This window comes from Marmota flaviventris, chromosome 4, assembly GCF_047511675.1.
Source record: "Marmota flaviventris isolate mMarFla1 chromosome 4, mMarFla1.hap1, whole genome shotgun sequence".
NCBI lineage: Eukaryota > Metazoa > Chordata > Mammalia > Rodentia > Sciuridae > Marmota > Marmota flaviventris.
In genome coordinates, this window is record NC_092501.1 from 111,545,346 (window position 1) to 111,566,428 (window position 21,083).

Genomic DNA, 21,083 nt, shown 5'->3' on the forward strand with positions numbered 1-21,083 from the left:
CTTGGTACATAGTGCAGCCTACCAGAGGAGGCCCTGGGTTTAATCCCTCAGAGCAAGATAAATAAATGACAAGTCAAGAGTTAAAACCATACTTTCAAATATAATTTTGTAATGTAGGATATGCCCTTTGAAAACAAAGAGACAAAATTAATTACTTACCAGATGATAAGACTGCTATGGGTGAGATTGCCATATGTATCAATTTACTATCTTTTTCTTTCTCATTCCTTTGCTATACTGTACTTATTTACTCTTTAGTATTTCACAATGTCATGAATTAATAAGTAAAGTGTAAATATAAATTTTCAAATCTGTGATAAATATGAAAGAAAACACAATTACATTGCATTTTTTATGATAAAGCCAAACTTTGCATTTACACATGTTTATGCACACATGATATTACTGATATAGAGTGAAATTGCTGTTCTTTTATAAAAACTAGTAGTTTTCTCAATTCTTAAATACTAATAGATCTGATATTCTCAAAGTAGTCATATCTCTCTCTCTCTCTCTCTCTCTCTCTCTCTCTCTCTCTATATATATATATATATATATATATTATATATTAAATAATATATATATAATAATTATTATATATATATATATATATATATATATATATATTATTTGAGCTGTTTTAATTGAGGGGAAACAAAGCAAAAAAAGTTGTATTGTAATTGAATTACAATAAACATTTTATGAAATTTACTGTGCCTGAAGAGGAACATATTTTCTTTTCATTTTTTAATTGATTTTTTAAATATATGACAGCAGAATGCATTACAATTCATATTACACATATAGAGCACACTTTTTCATATTTCTGCTTGTATATAAAGTATATTCACACCAATTTGTGTCTTCATACATGTACTTTGGATAATGATGTTCATCACATCATTTCTAACCCCCTTTCCCTCCATTCTCCGCCCACCCCTCTGCTCTATCTACAATTTGTCTATTCCTCCCCGCTTCCACTCCCTACCCCACTGTGAATCAGTGTCCTTATATCAGAGAAAATATTTGGCATTTGGTTTTTGGGGGACTGGCTAACTTCACTTAGCATTTTCTTCTCCAACTCCATCCATTTACCTGCAAATGTTATGATTTTATTCTCCTTTATTGCTGAGTTAATATTCCATTCTGTATATATGCCACATTTTTTTCATCTATTCATCTACTGAAGGGCATCTAGGTTGGTTCCACAACTATTGTGAATTGTGCTAATATAAACATTGATGTGGCTGAGTCCTATAGTATGCTGTTTTTAAGGCCTTGTGTATAGAATGAGGACAGGGATAGCTGGGTCAATGTTGGTTTCATTCTCAGTTTTCCTAGGAATCTCCATACTGCTTTCAGTATTGGCTGCACCAATTCGCAGTACCGCCAAAAATGTATGAGTTTACATTTTCTCCCACATCCTCACCAACACTTATTGTTGTTTGTATTCTTTTTTTTGTCCACATTTTTCTTTATTGGTGCATTATAATAGTACATAATAAAATGTTTTGTTACATATTCAAATGTGCACACAATATAACACAATATAACTTTGGCCAATTTTCCTCACTAGCACTTTCTCCCTAATTCCTTCCTCCTTTCCCCTTATTCCTTTTCCTCTATTCTTTTCTTTTTTCCTCTCTACCTTCCACAAATGAGACAAAACATATAGCCCTTAACCTTCCGAGTTTTGCTTATTTCACATAACATAATGGTCTCAAGTTCCATCCATTTTCCTACAAATGACATAATTCATTTTTCTTTATGACAGAATAAAAGGCCATTGTGAGAGAAATGAAGTACAGTAGATGGGGTAGAGAGAGAAGATGGGGGGAGGGGAGGGGGGATAGTAGAGAATAGGAAAAGTAGCAGAATACAACAGTCACTAGTATGGCAATATGTAAAAACATGGATGTGTAACCAATGTGATTCTGCAATCTGTATATAGGGTAAAAATGGGAGTTCATAACCCACTTGAATCAAATATATAAAATATGATATGTCAAGAGCTTTGTAATGTTTTGAACAACCAATAATAAAAAAAAGAACTCAACTCAAAATCTTAACACCAAAGAAAGAAATAATACAATTAATAAATGGACAAATAAATTAAACAGACACTTTCAATAGAAGATATACAAATGACAAAAAAATATGAAATAATGTTCAAAATCTTTAGTAATTAGGGAAATGCAAATCAAAACTACAATGAAACAATCTCAAACCAGTCAGAATGGCAAATTGAAACTACAGTGAAATTTCATCTACATCAGTCAAAATGGCACTTATTAAGAATACAAATAATAATATTAAGTGCTAGAAATGATAGGGAGAAAAAGGAATATTTATCCTGTTGGTGGGAATATAAATTAGTACAACCACTCTGGAAATCAATACCAAAATTCCTCAAAGGAATTGGCATGGAAACACCACATGATTCAGCTATTCCACTCCTTGGCATTTATCCTAAAGAATTTAAGTCAGAGTACTATAGCAATACATGCATACCCATGAATATAGCAGCACAATTCACAATATCAAACTATGGAACCAGCTTAGGTAATTCTTGTTCAAAGTTGAACAAAGAAAATATGGTATATGTACACAATGGACTTTTATTCTGTCATAAAGAAAAATGAATTATGTCATTTGTTTGTATTCTTAATAGTTGCAATTCTGACTGGTGTAAGATGAAATCTTAGTTTTGATTTGCATTTCTCTAATTGCATTTCTCTGACTGCTAGAGATGATAAACATTTTTTCATATATTTGTTGATTGATTGAATATCCTCTTCAGAGAAGTGTCTGTTCAGGTCTTTGGCCCATCTATTGATTGGGTTATTTGTTTTTGTGTGTGTGTTTACCTTTTTGAGTTATTTATATACCCTACAGATTAGTGCTCTATCTGATGTGTGAGCAGAAAAGACTTGCTCCCAAGATAAAGGCTCTCTATTTACCTCAAAGATTGTTTCTTTTGCTGAGAAGAAACTTTTTAGTGTGGATTCATCCCATTTATTGATTCTTGATTTTAATTCTTGTGCTGTATGAGTCTTATTAAGGAAGTTGGGGCCTAATATGATACTATGGATATTTGGCCCTACTTTTTCTTCTGATAGGTGCAGTGTCTCTGGTTTAATTACTAGGCCCTTGATCCACTTTAAGTGGAGTTTTGTGCATGGTGAGAGATAGGGGTTTAATTTCATTTTGTTGCATATGGATTTCCAGTTTTCCCAGCATCATTTGTTGAAGAGGCTATCTTTTCTCCAATGCATGTTTTTGGCATCTTTGTCTAATATAACATAATTGTAATTTTGTGGGTTAGTCTCTGTGTCCTCTATTCTGTGCCATTGGTCTAGTAATCTGTTTTGGTGCCAATACCATGCTTTTTTGTTAAAATTCCTCTGTAGTATAGTTTAAGTTCTGATATAGAGTTGCCACTTGTTTTACTCTTCCTGCTAAGAATTCCTTTAGCAATTCTGAATCTCTTATTTTTTTTAGATTAATTTCATGATTGCTTTTTCTATTTCTATGAGTAATGCCTTTGGGATTTTGATCAGAATTGCATTAAATCTATATAGTGCTTTAGTGTAGTTTGGTCATTTTGATAACATTAATTCTGCCTATCCAAGAGAAAGGTGGATTTTTCCATCTTCTAGGGTCTTCTTTGATTTCTTTCTGTACAGTTCTGTAATTTTCATTGTATTCATCTTTCACCTCATTCGTTAATTTGATTCCCAAATTTTGTTGTTGTTGTTGTTGTTGTTTGTTTCTTTGTTTTTGAGGCTATTGTAAATAGGGTAGTTTTCCTCACTTCCCTCTCAGGGGATTTGTCACTAATATACAGAAATTCCTTTGATTTATGGGTGTTGATTTTATATCCTGCTACTTTGCCAAATGCATTTACTAATTCTAGAATGTTTCTGGTAAAACTTTTTGGGTCTTCTAGGTATACAATCATATCATTAGCAAATAGTCTTAATTCGAGTTCTTCTTTTCTTATGTGTATCCTTTTAATTTATTTCATCTAACTGCTTTGGTAACTGTTTCAAGAACTATATTAAGTAGAAGTGGTTAAAGAGGGCATCTATGTCTTGTTCCAGCTTTTAGAGGGAGTGCCTACAGTTTTTCTCCATTTAGAATGATTTTGACCTGGGGCTAATCATAGATAACCTTTATGATGTTGAGATATGTTCCTGTAATCCCTAATTTTTCTATTGTTTTGAACATGAAAGGGTGTTGTATTTTGTTGAATGCATTTTCTGCATCTATTGAGATGATCATATTATGATTCTTATCTTTAAATCTATTGTTGTGATAAATTATATTTATTGATTTCCAGATGTTGAACCAACCTTGCATCCCTGGGATGAATCCCACTTGATCATGGTGCATGATCTTTTTGATATGTTTTTGTATTCAATTTTCCAGGGTTTTATTTTTTTGAGAATTTTTTTCATTTATGTTCATTAGAGATATTGGTCTGAAATTTTCTTTTCTTGATGTACTTTTGCCTGATTTTGGAATCCCATTGATAGTGGCCTCCTAGAATGAGTTTGGAAGTGCTGCCTCTTTTCCTATTTCCTGAAACAAATTGGAGATTATTGGTATTAATTCTTCTTACAGGTTTTGTAGAACTCTGCTATGTATCTGTCTTGTCCAGGGCTTTTCTTGTTTGGTAAACTTTTGATGGCATCTGGTATTTTGTCACTGGAAATTGATCTGTTTAAATTGTGTATTATCATCGTAATTCAATTTGGGCAAATTATATGACAATAAAAATTTGTTGATGCCTTCACTATTTTCTGTTTTATTGGAGTACAGGTTTTCAAAATAATTTCCAATTTTCTTCTGTATTTCTGTAGTGTCTGTTGTGACATTTCCTTTTTCATCACATATGTTAGTGATTTAAGTTTTCTCTCTCCTTCTCTTTATCAGCATGGCTAAGGGTCTGTAATTTTTATTTATTGTTTTAAAGAACCAAATTTTTGTTTTGTGAATTTTTTCAGTTGTTTCTTTTTTTTCAATTTCATTCACTTCAGCTCTAATTTTTGAGTATTCCCTGCCTTATACTGCTTTTGGTGTTGATTTGTTGTTCTTTTCTTTTGGGGGGGGGGCTTTCAGATGTAAGGTTAGGTCATCTATTTGTTGACTTTTTATTTCTTCAAAAAATGAACTCCACCAAAAAACATATATGAGGACACAAATTGGTGTGAGTATAGTATGTGTACAACCACAAATATGAAAAATTGAGCTCTGTATATGTAATAAGAGTTGAAATGCAGTCAGCTGTTATATATAAATATAAAAAAATTTAAAAATGAACTCCATGCAGTGAACTTTCCTCTTAGTACTGCATTTATAGTCTCCCAGAGATTTTAATGTGTTGTGTCTCTGTTCTCATTTACCTCTAAGAATTTTTTAATTTCCTAATTAATGTCTTTTGCAACACATTGTTCATTCAGTAGCATATTGTTTAGTATCCAGGTGTTGGAGTAATTTTTATATTTTTATTTACCATTGATTTCTAATTTCATTCCATTATGATCTGATAAAATACAGGGTAGTATCTCTACATTTTTCTATTTGCTAAGAGTTGCTTTGCGTCATATTATATGGTCTATTTTAGAGAAGGATCATGTGCTCCTGATAAGAAAGTTTATTTTCTTGGTGAAGGATTAGATATTCTATATATGTCAGTTAAGTCAAAGTTATTGATTATATTATTGAGATTTATAGTATTTATTCAACTTTTGTTTGAAAGATCTATCCAGTGGTGAGAGAGGTATGTTAAAGTCACCAAGATTATTGTGTTGTGGTCAATTTGACTTTTAAACTTGAGAAGAATTTGTTTGATGAACATAGCTGCTTGATTCCTTGGGGCATATATATTTATAGTTGTTATATCATTTAAGTGTATGGTTGCCTTGAACAGTATAAAATGTCCTTCTTTGTCCCTTTTGATTAACTTTGAGTTGAAGTCTACTTTATTTGATATGAGGATAGAAACCCTTGCTCGCTTCCACAGTCCATTTGAGTGGTATGATTTTTCCCAACCTTTTACTTTCAGTCTGTGTATGTCTTGTCCTATCAGATGAGTCACCTGGAGGCAGCATATTGTTTGGTCTTTTTTTAATCCAATCTGCTAGCCTTTCTTTTGATTGATGAGTTAAGGCCATTGATATTTAGGGTTATTATGGAGTCATGTTTTGTATTTCCAGCCATATTTGTTTATTTTTGGTATTTAACTTGATTTGTTCTCTTCTTTGATAATTTTTTTTTCTTTAGAGTACTACATCCCTCTGCTGATTTTTATTATTGTTTTTCCTTTCCTCTTAATGGAATATTTTGCCAAGGATATTTTGTAGTGCCTGTTTTCTAGCTGTAATTTCTTTTAACTTTTGTTTATCATATTTTTTTTTTCATTTCATCATCAAATCTAATGCTTAGTTCTTCTTGATACAAGATTCTTGGTTGACACCCATTTTTTTTTTTCAGAGATTGATATATGTTGTTCCAGGATCCTGTAGCTTTCAGTGTCTGTGTTGAAAAATCTGCCATTAACCTAATTGGTTTTCTCCTATACATAATCTGATTCCTTTCTTTCTTGTGGCTTTTAATATTCTCTCCTTATTCTGTATATTGGGCATTTTTATTGTATGTGTCTTGGTGTAGATCTGTTTTGATTTTGTACATTTGCATCCTATAGGCTTCTTGAATTTTGTTTTCCAATTTATTCTTCATGTTTGGAAAGTTTTCTCATATTATTTCATGGAACAGATTGTTCATTCCTTTGGTTTGAAACTGTATGATTTCCTCTTTCCCAATAACTCTTAAATTTGATCTTTTTATGCTATCCCATATTTCTTGAATGTCCTGCTCATGGTTTCTTACCATTTTCACTATGTGATCTACATTTTTTTCAAGATTATATATTTTGTCTTCATTGTCTGATTTCCTATCTTCCAAGTGGTCTACTATTTTGTTGATGATGCTTTCAATTATTCAATTGAATTTTTAATTTTGTTTATTGTTTCTTTAATTTCAAGGATTTGTGTTTTTTTTAACCTCTATCTTCCTGTTGAGATTATTTTTTGCTTCTTGTATCTGTTTATGTAGCTCCCTGTTGAAATAATCTTTTGCTACCTGTATTTACTCCCTTATATCTTCATTGAGTTCACAGAATATTTTATTCATGCACATCCTGGACTCCTTCTCTGTCTTTCTTCTGCTGTGGTTGCCATGTATTCTAATAATGTGGTATGTTGATTTGTTTGGGGCACGTTTTTCTCTTGTCTTTTCATGTTGCTAGTGTGTCTTCCCTTCTTGCTCTGAGGGTCTGGGATGTAATTGTTTTTACCCTATAGGTTTGTAGTGCTCTTGTTGAGTTCCAAAACTTCTCCTTTGTGGGGATAGACAATGTTAACATATCCCAGTATCAACAATATAGCACCTATGAATGATTTGTTGCTATTGAGGTATTTACAGTTTGGTCACAATGTACAGGAATGTTGGTTTCATTTATTATTTATAATATAATCAGTAGGAATTAGTAGGTTTGCAAAAGGGTTTACAGTTTCTGACAGTGGACAATAAATGGGGGTGAGGTGTAGGATGATATACTGAGAAGGTTGGATGTGAGAATATACAGTTAATATATCTTAGGAAGGGTGAAAGAGAAATCTTATGAAGAGGGTTGGTAGCAAGAGAAGAAGTAGTTTTGGGTAGACAAATATGTGTGAAGACAGTAGAGTACAAAAAACAAACACATATATGTATTTAGATAAATAAAGGATGTTAAAATAGTAAATATTTGAGGGGGGAGAGAAAAATAAAAGAAGAAAAACAAAGGACATATACAATACCTTTATATTATATTATTCAGATGTCTCAGTCCTCAAAATCTTAATTCATGAAAAGTTCTTGGTTTCACATATGTTGGGGATGTGAGTTTGGGAGGATATACAGGGAGTAGAAAAAGAGAAAAAAAATTCTCAAAGAATGAAACCAGGGTTATTGCTAGTTTTAAAGATTCGTATCTTTCCTGCTTCCCTTCCCATCCAATAGCTGGGGTTGTCTATTGCTAGCTGCTATTTCTGCCCTCAGGATGGAGAAGGTAACCAGGATGGGAAAGCTGGTCTTGGTGCAGGGCACCTGGAAGTGAGGAGTGGCACCCGCCAGTCCCTGCCAGGAGTCTACACCTCAAGGGTTTTTTTTGGGTCCAGTAGTATGACTTGAGCACCTGGTCCTATCTCCCTCTCTTGCCTGAAGATTTCTCAGATCCTGGTCTCTCTGTTTGTCTCCAAATTTTTACCATGTTTCCCTCTTCCTTGGCAGTTCCCAATTGAGGGGTCTCCTTCTCCAGGGCCCCTGTGGGTGGTGCCCTGGTCGCACTGCACACCTATTCCACTGAGAGCTGTTTCATGTTGCACAGTTACTGTGCTGGGTTACTGCGGCTGAGGAGAGGAGGGAGTTGGAAACCCGGTACCTGGCCACCTGATGTTGCAATCTGGGATCTGCCCCCACCAAATATGGCTAGGAAGGTGAGCCAAGATGGAGGCTGTCTGCTTTTAGCATCATGGTGTTGGGTGGGGTGGGGGGAGCCAGGTGATGGTGTTATGCTGAGGGTAGGTAGCAGCTGAGTGTCCTGCATGGGAGCGGAGAGGCATCTGGGAGTTCTGCAGCAGTGCTAATAGATGATCCTGCTAAGGTGCTTATGAGCCCTGCATTAGCTAGAGATTCCCAACCAGGAATTGGGTGTTGGGAGTGGGGAGTCCTTCTGGATCACTGAGGTACTGCTTGGGGGCACAGCGCTGATGATTTCTGCTCAAGAGCAGCTGTGTAGAGGTCCTCTATCACTCTCAGAGATGCAGTATTCCCACTAGTTGAGACCTGTGTCATGAAGCAACACAGAATGCTGCCTCTTTCTGGCCTGCCATCTTGGATTTCTGAAAAGAAACATATTTTAAGAGAAAAATCAAGTCCTAATTTATTCTAAATTTACACTTCTTTCCAAACCCATCAGGTTGATTCTATATACAAGACATGTGTAACACAAAGACAATATAGCTCTATATTGACTTTTTAAATCTATAAATATGCTCAAAACCTAAAGTGAAAATATAGATGAATGCCAATCTCAGTATAAATAATACAGGTTGGGACTGATACTATATTAATGTTTGATAGAAAGATCTTATTTTTTAACTATAATCACCTATAAATATTACTTAATTTTCCTAGTAAAGGAGTCTAGTGTCTAGAGGTTTATTCTAGTTCTGTACTAATTAGATTTACTGATTGGATTGATTAGTTTTGCTGGGTTTAATGTAGGGACAACTTGCACTAGTACTTGTAGCAACTCAATATTATTCTAATATGATTCATCTATAAAAACATTATTTTATGGTCCAGAGCATGATTAACTCTAAAATGTCAGACGTAGCTATTGTTACAAATTGTTGATTTATGCTAGATACTAACATTTCTATAGCAACATAAATATAAAAAATACATTTCATATTCACAGATGCTTCCAATGTCAGCATAGCTTAACATGCATAATTTATTGATTTTGTGAAAGTATCCATATTTCTAGTTTGGAGATCCTTCCATTTCATATTTGGAATATTTTTCTCTAATTCATGAATGAGTCATTTCTTCCATAAATATTAGATTTGAACTAAAGTTCTTCTAAATATGTTTAATAGAGTACCATTAGAATAATTTCTAAGGTGAGGTGTAGTATTACAACATTAATTACAATGAAAGAGATTTAATATACTATCATAAGAAGAGAAGTGAAGTACTTTTTACGAGGGTGGAAGTGATAAAAGAGTTATAAAAATTATTACAGTATTATCACTATTATTTTAAGTAAAATTTTTTGAATGTCTGCTATGTGCAAGCAACAAATAACAAAAATAGAAAAACACATGAAAGATTTTCAGTTTCACTAGGCAAAAGAGAAATGCAAATTAAAAAGATGGTAATATATCACTTCATACCTATTTAAAGGGAAAAACATTAAAAAAATCAAACCCAATAATATCAAGCATTACCTAGGATGTATATTGCTGGTGGCAATGAAACATGGTACATTTATTTTGAAAAACAGTTTGGTAGTTTATTATAAGCTTAAACATATATTTGCATTATGTTCCAAGAATCTCACTTATAGGTATTAACCCAATAAAATGAAAATTTGTGTTCACATAAAACCCAGTTAGTGAATATTCATAATGGTTTTATTTATAATGACCTAAATGTGGAAACAATCCAAATGACCCTCAACTGATGAGTCAATAAAATGTAAAATACCTGTCTATCTATTGATCAATCAACTTATCTTAAAGGCAATAAATGTAAAAACACAAAAGAACAGATCTATTTTAAATGAATCAGTGCTTTGTAAAAATATATAAATTCCAAATCTCTCTCTATGTGATTCCCTGGAAGTGGCACTGTGGAAAATGAAAAAACTAGAGGGACAATAATCTTCAGTGTTTCCAGAAGCAGTTGGTTAATAAAGTGGTCACAAAATAACATGGAGTTGTCCTGAAGAAGTTTTGGAGTGATTGAATGAACTCTTTCATATTTTGTTTGTGATGGTGGGCACACAGCTATAGGGCTTTTCACAAATATGCAAAGCCTTGCACTAGAAATAGTTAATGCTGAATGTAAATCAAACCTAATGAAAATAATGACAAAACATTGAAAAACTGTCTAATTAGTGCATATGTTCCTGCCATGGTTTGCTGTACTTACATAATCAAAGATTATGCAGCACTCAAAAGAAATCAGTCCATCCTACCAATAAAGTACTCAGAGAAAATCCCCAATATGCAAACAGCATAATAGCACTTTTATAAATTGAGCTAGATCAATTAGCTGAAGTCCCTAATTATTTAACAACATTAATAATGCATTGTTTATTCTAGTTTTATTAAGAATTTAAATCCTACTTTGACAGAACAATGGAGATAATAATAGAACTTCATTCTTCTAAAAGTTATTTTCTGATTTTTTAAATATTTTTCTGTTCTTACAGCTTATTAAAATTTAAAAATCATATTTAAATAAAATATTTGAGCCGATATTCTCATGAGATTTTGGCCAATGATGAACTTCTTTGTTTATATTAAAAAGAAGGAAAAATTTTGAACATAAGATAACTATAAATATAAAGTATTTTTAAGGGAAATATGTACATATTATTTAAGATTTTCTTAAAGTTTACTAAATGCATAAAAAAGATGTATAAACTTAGTTTTTTTTTTCTATCACAATGTTGCTAATATCTGTTTTATTCTTTTGGAAAATACCCTAGTAGCATATGACATATAACTTATTAAAATTCACCCATAACTATCCCCACACAAATCTAAATATATATTTAGTAATTTGGTAGTTTGTCAGAGGTCCTAAGATATCTAGTCAACTTAAGTTTTTATTTTTTGGTTTTTGTTTTTTGCTTTGCTTTGTATTGAATTTTTTTTTCAGGGCTTGTGCATAAAGCAGATTGTAAAGAAAATCAAGTGACACAAAGACAAGATATAGAGACAAGAAAAGAAGTGGCTGCTCTCTAAAAGTTACATAGCTGATTAATACCATGACTACATTATGATTTAGTATTCCTTTTATCCCAAGTGCTAGATAACTGAGATCAAGTCCAGGCTAATTAAAACACAGAGCCCTTTTCTTCAAGGACATCACCATAGAAACTAGATAGTGTGCTTGTCTAGTTATCTTACTAGCTTCAAGGAGAAACTGCTGGGCACTCCAATCATGGAAAACAGAGCGCCTGTTACCCACTGGAAGTTTGCTCACCAGAGGAACGCTTCTCTGTACATTTTTACAGTCAGAATACCTAGAGTAGATTTTATAGTGCTAAGAGGTCACAGGATGGGTTAAGATAATGTTCATCCAAATAACATAAAGACAATGATGTGGACAGCAATCTGTTTCCTAAGTTTTCCCCAAATAATTTGTTTGAGGTCATAGGGTTTTGTTCTTAGAGAGGTGAAATTTATGAAAGGCAACTCTGGAAATTATTGTAGCTAAAGGATTTAAAGAATACTTGGAAGTCCAAAAACTCTGTGTAGGACTTCCTATGGATTTTCTGATTCTGCACAGGAAATGTCCAGAAAAAAAAATGCTATTCTACATCCATTGGTCTCAGTCTTAGCTTATATATTACCCCTTTATTCTAAAGATTGGCAAGGATAAGGCTGGCTATAATATGTTTATCTGAAGTGGAATAGATAAAAATTGCTTAAGAAAAAATCTTACACACTTTCATGATGTTTGTCAAAGTGAAGCCAATATTACAGTTATCTTAGGCAAGGTTAATTTAAAAAAAATGTGTATGCATATTAAACACAGGGGTGGATTTTATTGCTGAGAATGTATCATAAATGCTGACAGTATTTCCAATTATTAAAAAGCTGCCTCAATTTTGTTTCAAGGAGACATGTTCTTATTCATAGCCAGCCAGATAGTAGAAATAACTGTCTGCATCACCAGGACATGCAGAAATAATGACTGAGTTATACAGATTTCTAACTAATCCCCTAATTTTGAATTTATACACTTGCTAGCGTTAAACTTTCTCTACATTGAAGGTAGTGTCAAAGGAAACCAATTATATTATTTTCCACTTGTCCCCAGAGGCATTTTAAATTTGTCAGTGAAATAATATTCTTAGATAGAACCATTTGTTTGACTTGCAAATAAAATAACAGAATGAATAGTGAAAGCTCATTTTACTATAACAATTGACACCTTGCTCTGAGTATTTTATTTTGTGACCTCACTTAATTTCCTAAATAACTAGGCAGCTATCATTTCCTTTGTTTTTTAAGATGAGGAGACTGGCACACCAAGAGGAAAAGAAGTTGTCCAAGGTGTTAGTCTAACCAGTGGCAGAGCCAGGCCATGTACCCAGGCAGTAAGTTCTCTGAAGCTCCAATTTTAACTATTATATTATCAGATCAAATGATAGTCCCGGAATGAGTTTTCAGGAATAATGTCCTGTCTTGTTATGACAACACTGTTCTTCAGGTGTGCCAGTGATGGATCTTAAAGAAAATATTGTAGCTTTTTTCCTTAACATTATGGTAAAGCAAAATAAATCTGTGTTCTAGAACCTGGTTTGTCACCACTTGAAGATTTAAAAAAAAAATTATGCTTGAATTTTCCTCCAAACCATTTGTTACATACTCCGCTGCACTAAGATATTTAGTCTTTGATACTCATTTTAAAAATGCTATATGTTAAATTACAATTGAACCAGTCATTGGTGAAAATAATGCCTCTCACCATGATGATTGGAACTTTTTCTGTGTAAGTTTAGATGCCAGTGACTTGAGGAAAAATCCACCTACACAATCACAGCTGCCTGTCTAGGGGGTTATACCAATTAAGAGTTAGAATCAAGAATGATGGAAATCTAGCTGTTTACAGGCACTTTTTTTGACTTTTATTTTCCATTTCCCCCTGGAGACAAAGTGTTATAGCAATAAGTTTAGGTAATGAGCAAATTGGTAATGCCTTTACATTCAGTTCAAATTCATTTGGTCATTTAAAATGGAATGCTTGTATTTAAATTCAACTTTGGGATTTTGACATTTTATTAACTCGTTTTCCTTTTCAGCATTCAGCTATATATACATATACACCCCCAAATATATTTAGATTTCTAGTGCTGTCTATTATTTTAGACTTTAATTGTGATGAACCATCATAGTTTTTTTTCAACTACACATATTAATACATTTTCAATTTGATTTTCCTTATAATTAATTAGAATATTTCTGATATGTTTTATACTTGCTTTTAAATCACAAAGGGTGTTTTTTTTCCAACACATAAAAAAAAAGATGAGAAAAGTAACTTTAATCAGGATCATATTCAGTGAAAACTTGCAAATAAAAAATTGATTTTATGAATGTGTAATTATTATTAATCGTCTTTTTATTTTCATTTTTGTAAGCAACCAAACTATTTTTAGAAAATAAATAATATAACCACCTTTGCAATGTAAAACTAAATAAATAATTTGAGAATAATACAATATTTGTGATTATATGGTAGCTTCATCTTAATTTGAATGAAAAAGGGTGATGGGAAGTCATATTATTGACTATGAGGCAATATTCCATAATTCTGAACTGGACTTTTTTTTTTCGGCCTTATACTAGGTAATTAAAATCCTTCATCAGTTCCTTTCCTTTTTATCACAGGCTCTTTTTATTTCACAGACCATTTCCTCAACTTCATGGTGTTTTTCATCTAGTGGTTTATAACAAATTCCCAAAATAAATTTGGGTCCATTGTAACATCCAATTTCTTGCCAGAGTGAATCTGACCTATCCTATTCTCACTTATTCTGCTCCACTGTGTTATTTGCAACCTTTCCATCTCTGGTGTCAAAAAAATGAATATAAGATAGAATGCTGTGTAAATGCTATATTGAGAATAAAGTGATAGATAGAAATGATATGGAAAATATCAAGTTCCAAACACCCAGCATAAATGTTAATAAGTGAAACATGAACTGAAAATCTATAAAAACTACACATAAATTCAACTTTTCCTCATACTTGCTGCCCTTGAAGTTGAGTATTTACCAACACCGTGTGTAGGTCACGAGTTTACAAATACTGGATGGTCAATATTAGTGCAAATCAATAAAAATGGAAAATGATATTCTGTCCCACTACTATAACACACATTATACTTTTCATTTGTTGAATGGCTTCATATTTCACTACATAAGGGTGTGTATTTTATTTATTTTTAACTAAAAAGTGTGTGCTTATGTATGCAAAAACTTGTCATAACTCATTCAGCATAGAGAACAACTTGTTCATCAAGAAATGAAGATTCAGGAATAGTAAACAAGTGCTCTGTCATACATCATGGTAATAGAGCTTATAACAATATATTAGAAAGTGCTGAAAGAGTATATTTTAAGTGTATAAACCACAAAGGAAAAATTAGTGTTTGTGTTACTGCATATGACTTTAAAAAACTTAATTTAGCTATTGCACAATACAAACATGTCAAATCATATATTGCACACCATAAATATATACAATTTTTACTTGTCAGTTTCTAGAAAATGTTTCTTTTTTACATTCTTACACAACAAAAGAGGACTTCAGTGAAAGTTTGTGCTAATTTTTTTTTTTTTTTTTTGGTTTTGGAAGCACCTGACAGTCCTTCCACAGATATTCACAATTTGCCTAATTGAATCACAGTTTATTATTTTAATTTGGCTCAAAGTCATGTTTATCCACACCACTACATGAGGCAATTATTTTTTCTAAAGAAAGCAGAACTCACTCCACTATCATAATGGGAATAGGTTAGATGAGGAAGAACACAGACTATGTTAAAATCCTTGCTTCTTATTGCAAGCCAGAAAAAGCCAAAAAGTGTGGAGTCCACTTTTTTGTATACCAAGGAAGAATACAAAGGGGAATAAATTTGATAATGGGCAAAAATTATTACTTTTCTTTTCTGTAGTAAACACTTGAGAAATCTCCATCTAGTATAAGTTTTAAACAATGGAACAAAACACACTTTTCATGTAAATCTTCAACTTAAGGTGTTGGTGTTATAGCACAGTGGTCGAGTGCTTGCCTAGCATGTATGAGACACTGGGTTCGATCCTTGTATAATAACAAATTCAAGTAAACTCACTGTACTTTCTTTGGTTACTTTTTAACTGGTGAGATTTTTACAATAGTGATCAGTTGCACTTGCTAGTTCTTTGCCTTGATCTCTGCAAATGAACATACGACTCCTTTTTGTTATAAAGGAGATACATATTACTATAGGAAAAAATCTTAGAGGATAATAAAACATAATGAAGTAAGGGAAGTTCTGTGTTAGTCAGTATAGACCATGTAATGCTATAATGGAAACAACTCTCTAATATCAGTAATTATTTAGGTAAATCTCCCAGAAAGTCTAGGCTTTTATCAGAGTAACTGTGCTTCATGGGGCAACTCAGTGAACCAGACTGAACTCCATCAACATGTTGACATATATCTCTAATACATAACTTTCTTACTTTGTGGAGAAGAGAAAGAGTAAATTAAAGATTAAAATACTATTAAATAGTTCCACCTATAGGTGACATATAATTTCACTTTTAGTCTCCTGCTTAAAGTGTCATAAAAGCATGGTACCTCAAGCAGCATAACGATACAATATTCCTTTATATCCAGTATAGAGAAGAACAAGTGGTTATTTCTGCCAAAATTCTAGTTTTAAAAGCTCCTTAATCTAGAGACACAGATTCTACACAAAAAATTGAATGGTACAGGTATAAAAACAGACATAGTGTAATGATAAAGATAGAAGACACAAAGACAAACCCACGCATATATGGTCATATTGATGTAGGACAGATGAGGCTGGACACCCAAGGAATTAACAGGAAGCAGGTTTGTTAGCCACAGTTGTCCAGAGGGTGTTAGTGCCTAAAAATCTCTGGACAATGACTATAGTAATTCTTTGAACTTTTTCTCAGTGGGTAGAGGGGTTTGAAGATTTACGTGAAAAGTGTGTTTTGTTCCATTTTTTTTTATTTAGAATAGACAGAGGTTTCGCAAGTCTTTACCACACAAAGCAGAAGGAATAATGTTTGCCCATCATCAAATTTGCTCACAAATTTAGTTTTTGCAGACAGAACAAATTAGCCCTTTCAGAAAATAGAAAGTCTCAAACTGCATGGAGTTCTTTTCAGAGATTTTTATTGATATACTGTTAATAATTTTGGTGAGGGTCTCTGGATAAGCTTAATTATGACTCTTTGGTGGAGGAGGGGACCCACTACAATATGATCCTGATAAAGATTCCAGAAACATACATTGGAGTAAAAAACAGCCTCTTTAACAAGTGGTTCTTGGAAATTATCCATATGCAGGAAATAAAACCTTTCTCACCTTGAACAAATATCAACTTAAGGGGTCAGGTTTATAGCACAGTTGTGGAGTGCTTGCCTAGCATGTGAGGTACTGGATTTCATCCTTGTCATCACATAAAAAAATAATTAATTAATTAAAATATATTGTACATCTACATCTAAAAAATATTTAAAAAGGAATCACCTAAAATTCATCAAAGACTTATAAATTAGAGCAGAAACTATGCAACTCCTATAAGAAAATGCAGGGTCCACGGGAGCACATGGGCACAGACAACAACTTTCTCAATAGGATACCTACACCTCAGTAAATAACAAATATAATAAATGAGGCAGCATCAAATTAAAAAGCTTCTACATATCAAAGTAAACAATTAGGAATGTGAAGAGACAATATATATAATAGGAGAAAATCTTTGCCAGCTGATATTTTGACAGAGAATTGATACCTAGAATTAATAAGGAACTCAAAAAAACTTAAACCCCAAATCCAATTAATAAATGAGCAAATAAATTAGACAGACTACTCTCAAAAGAAGAAATACTAATGACCACCAAATATAAAAGAAAATGTTCATCATTAGCAATTAGTGAAATGAAGATCAAACCCACACTGAGATTTCATCTCATACCAAAGGCAGTCGTCAAGAATGCAAATGTTTTGGTTTGGATGTGAGGTGTCCCCCAAATGCTTACATATGAGACAATGCAAGAAGGTTTAGAGAAGAAACGATTGGGTTATGAGAACCTTCACCCAATCAGTGAATAAGTCCTCCATAGGGAATAAGCAAGTGGTAACTGAGGATTGGTAGGATGTGGCTAGAGGAGGTGGAACATTGGGGGCATGGCTTTAGGATAGAGTGGAGTCTCTGATGCCTGATCATCACATGAGCCGCTTCCATTTGCCACACTCTTCTACCATGATGTCCTGCCTCACTTGAGCCCCAAAGAATGGAGACAGACATTTATGGACTGAGACCTCTAAAACCATAAGGCCCTAACCTTTCCTTCTCTACAGTTGTTCCTATGTGGTGTTTCAGTTGAAGCAGCCAAAAACATGACTAAAATAACAAGTAATAATGCTGGAGAAGATGTGGAGAAAAATGAACACTTTCACACATTTGTGAAATTTTAAATTAGTACAGCCACAATAAAAATTAATATAGAGGCTCCTAAAAAGACTAGGAATAGCACCACCATATTACCCAGCTATACCAAATCCTCAGGTATTCCCTGAAGAATTAAGTTTTCATACTACAGTGATACATGCACACCCATGTTTATAGCAGCATGATTCGCAACAGACAACTATGGAAACAGCAAGGTGCCAATCAACAGATGAATGCATAAAGAAAATATTGTACATATACACAATAAAGTTTTATTTAGCTATAAAGAAAAAAAAATGAAATTATGTCATTTGCAGGAAAATGGAAGGAACTAGAGACCATTAGGTTAAGGGAAATAAGTCAAACTCAGAATGTCCAGGGTCGTATTATTTCTCTCATATGGGAAAGCTAGAGAGGAAAAAAGGAAAATAAAGTTGGGGCCAATCACATAGAAATCAAAAGCAGATTCAGGAGAGGAAAGTGAACAAAAGGTAGGAGGTAGAAAGGGAGAGTGGGATGCTAGGGAGGGATAATTATATTATATTGTGTAAAGTAGGACCATGTAACAACAAATAAAATAATAATGTACAACTATAATGTATCAATAAAAATGGTGGGGGAAAGAAAAGGAAGTTACAAGTATAAGGTTTCACTCACAAGTATCAAATCACATGGTTTCACATGGTCTGAATGAGAATAACTGGTATGAGTAGGATTTTTGGAGCCAGAATATAAAACAATAAGTATGGGCAGAATGAGGAGAGAGAGACATAATGTATGTGTTTGTGTGTGTGTATGTGTGTGTGTGTGTGGATATGAAATATATATAAACACACAGGTACAAATATACCCCAATGATGTGCTGCAGGAATAAATTCATAAATGTGACAAAATAAATATTTACATGTACTTATCGAGCTCATAGTCAAATAAGTGATAGTCATTTCACAAATCAGGCTAATGAGATTAGACATATTTTTTGAAGGTTTCTTTTCTTTTTTTTTTTTTTTGCTTCACTGAAAAACCCAAACTTTAAACTAGGTAGATGATAAATTAGAGGTTATGGTAATCCTTGCAGATTGATTAAAGTGTGTTGGACAGACACAGTAAAAATTATTTGACAATAAATTGAGCAACACATTATGCATGAATATGTCCAATTAAACAAATATTTGAATGCACAAGAAGACATGACAGATGTTCTTAAAAAAAAAAAAGCAGTTTCAGCTTCAAAAGTCGAATCTATTCTATTTTAAAGGGACCTAATAAAATTGATGCATGCTTTTGGTTGTCCTCTTAGAGAAAATGTAGAGTATCAGCATGCAGGATGTTAATACCTTCGTAAGTGCTCATTATGACCCTTTTAAATGTTATATAGCTATATACAGTATGCTTCCTCCACATTTTATTCATATATTTTTGAAGTAACAAGTTGTTTCCTTCCCTACCTCTTTGCTAACCTTGTGCGCGTGCACATACCCACACCCACCACATACATATGCACAAAGGCATGGCAAAAAATCTATAAGTATATCCTATGGAATTTAGAATAGCTGTGGCTGAATAGCCTAGTAGTGTAAGTGCAAGCAAAAATAAATATGAACTACAACCTCCCCGTTTTAAGGAAAATGAAGTGATCTAACTGACTTTATACAAAGCACCTCTGACCAAACCTGCCTTTAGGATAGATCCTTGAACACGACTGGCAATTTTATGGTTTATGAAGAAAACTGCCAACCTTGCTCCTGAATGCAGATTGAAGGCTTAGATTTTAGAGGTGGACTGGCCTCTACTGGTAGATCTCTCTGGTTGATATCCCTCCTCCTACTTCCCCTCCTTAGTCAAGCTAACCTACCACATCCTTTCCCAGTTGTTGCCTAGCAAATGACTTGACCCAGATGTAGATTATGAGGGAAAGACTATTCATCTGTAACTGGAGAAGCTTGAGTGTGAGCCCTGACACTTGGTTACCTCCTCCTGCATGCTCTGAGCTAGTCACTCATCCTGTGATTTATAATCCTATTGCCTAATTTAATTAGACAAAGGCAGAGCACTGGATTTGAAAAGGGAGGTTCAATCTGTTCAAGTGAAGGAACTTCTTACAGTAATCATAAGAAATTATTAATATAGGAAGGGAATGAATCTAGATCACTTCTCTGGATGGCACACTTTATTATAATCTTTGGGTCCAGGAAATGTAGCAAGCCCTGTACCAGAGCTTGCATGGATAGCAACGGCTGAACATGAAGGCTATCCCCACCTAGTGAGCCGTTCTACAAACACACAAGTGTTTTGAAATACGTGTCAATTCGGGATGAGGCTAATACCTCTGGATTGGGAGAATGGCTAATAACAAATAGTCATTTGTAATAGCAAAATTGGAGTCAAGGGAAGCAGGGTGAAGAGCTTTTCTGATAACTTCTAACATAGGAAATTGTGATACTAACAGATGGCCAAACCTACTATAATTAGTCCCAAAATGATATGAAGCAAGTAACAGAATGTGGAAAGACAAAAAACGACCATACCTTTGTTTATATTCCCTTCTAACCTCCAATTCCTACTACCACTTACAAAAAAGACTCCACCTATTTTGGTTTCTGTTCTCTTGGAGTTCTCTCTCTCTCTGTTGTTCTCTCTCTGTGTTGTTCTTTTTGAGGAGAGAGAATTCTACATGCATGCTTATGTGACTACAAATTATATTTGAATGCAAACTGCTTGTTGATGATTTCAGTAAGAAATTAAACTTATACTAACTTTATTTGAATCCAAATCATTGCTCCCACTCATCCTCAAGCCTGAACCAGGATTTGTAATTTGTTCTTCATGATCCTATGGGCTTTTGTTTCTCAAAACCAACTTCATTTATTCTTGATATGAAGGTTTCCTTCCTTACACTTTTTTTAAAAATTATAATTGAGCATTTAAATAATTCAATTTCAATATGCATTCATCTTTTAAAGCTACTTACTGATGTATAATACAAATACTTGAGCACACATAAGAACATAGCTCAAAATTTTAACAAACTGACT